Below are 1,996 nucleotides of genomic sequence, written 5' to 3'. Positions count from 1 at the left end.
GCCGACTTTACAGCGAGGTGTTAGCGGCTTGACAATACGCCGTGACCTAGTGGTCGTATTGCAGAGGTTCGTGTCTCCGCACTGGCTCAAAACCGGAGTGAGCGAAGGGGGGTGACTTACAAATGAATCAGTCAATCAATCAATCAATCTCATCGACTCCATTTCTGTCTGTCTGCCTGTCTGTCTGTCTCTCTCGCAAATAAAAGATCCCTTGCTGCCTGTCGTAAAAGAGTAGCCTATGTGGCGACAGCGGGGTTTCCTCTAAAAAACAGTGTCAGAATGACCATATGTTTGACGTCCAATAGCCGATGATAAGATAAAAAATCAATGTGCTCTAGTGGCGTTGTTAAATAAAACAAAGGGGCGGGACGTAGCCCAGTGGTAAAGCGTTCGCTTGATGCGCGGTTGGTCCAGGATCGATCCCCGTCGGTATGTCTATTGGGCTATGTATCGTTCCATCCAGTGCTCCACAAATGGTGTAACACAGGCCATGGTATGTACTATCCTGTCTGTGGGATGGTGCATATAAAAGATCCCTTGCTGCTATTCGAAAAGAGTAGCCCATGAAGTGGCGACAGCGGGCTTCCTCTCTCAATATTTGTGTGGTCCTTAACCATATGTCTGACGCCATAAATAAACAACCGGCCTCGGTGGCGTCGTGGTTAGCCATCGGTCTACAGGCTGGTAGGTACTGGGTTCGGATCCCAGTCGAGGCATGGGGTTTTTAATCCAGATACCGACTCCAAACCCTGAGTGAGTGTTCCACAAGGCTCAATGGGTAGGTGTAAACAACTTGCACCGACCAGTGATCCATAACTGGTTCAACAAAGGCCATGGTTTGTGCTATCCTGCCTGTGGGAAGCGCAAATAAAAGATCCCTGGTTGCCTGTCGTAAAAGATTATCGTATGTGGCGACAGCGGGTTTCCTTTAAAAAACAGTGTCAGAATGACGATATGTTTGACGTCCAATAGCCGATGATAAGATAAAAAAAAATCAATGTGCTCTAGTGGCGTAGTTAAATAAAACAAACTTTACTTTACAATCTGTAGGACGACTGCCACTGCTAAAATCTGATTTGCTTTAAACATATGTATTGCCGTTCCAAAATAGTAGCGGTCTGGTGATTGGCCAACAGCCGTTTGTTAACCTATATTAAGGTCTCTCGCAACATTTTACAATATTAATATATTGCAAGCAATAAAATAAAACATGATTATAACTTGTTCCAAATTTACTAACAAATATCGGAAACAGAAGGAAGAAAAGGTAAATAATCTAATTTGATAAATCTCAACGTGTACCTGATTCAATTTAATGAATATTTAGACAGATGCGATATTACGCACCCAGAAATCAGTGGCCAGTGCCCCACAATAAGTATATCGAAGACCATGGTGTGTGCTACCTTGACTGTAGGAAAGTGTATAAAATATCCCTTGCATGGCTGCTAGTGGGGAAAAAAATGTAGCTGGTTTCCTCTAAGCCTATGTGTCATACATCCAACAGCCGATAATTAATAATAGTGGTGTTATTAAATAAAACAATTTGTGTTAAATGTTGCAGACTGTGCACCACGACTGTTATATCAAAGGTCATGGTATGTGCTATCCTGTCTGTGGGATGGTGCATATAAAAGATCCCTTGCTGCTAAAAATATTCGTAGCGGGTTTCCTCACTAAGATTACCAAATGTTTGACATCCAATAGACGATGATTTATATATACACACACATACATACATACATACATAGCATACATACATAACATACATACAATATATAGATATTCATACATCAATACATCAATACATACATACATACATACATACATACATAACATACATACAATATATAGATATTCATACATCAATACATGCATACATACATACACACACATTTTGAACGCATGACTGAGGGTCACCACATACCGGTATGCATAATCTGTCGCGAAAACCATAGAAAAACTCCCACACAAATCGTTAACTGTCAGCATACAA

The sequence above is a fragment of the Gigantopelta aegis genome, unplaced genomic scaffold (assembly GCF_016097555.1).
Source record: "Gigantopelta aegis isolate Gae_Host unplaced genomic scaffold, Gae_host_genome ctg3797_pilon_pilon:::debris, whole genome shotgun sequence".
Lineage (NCBI taxonomy): Eukaryota > Metazoa > Mollusca > Gastropoda > Neomphalida > Peltospiridae > Gigantopelta > Gigantopelta aegis.
This window is presented reverse-complemented; position numbering follows the sequence as displayed.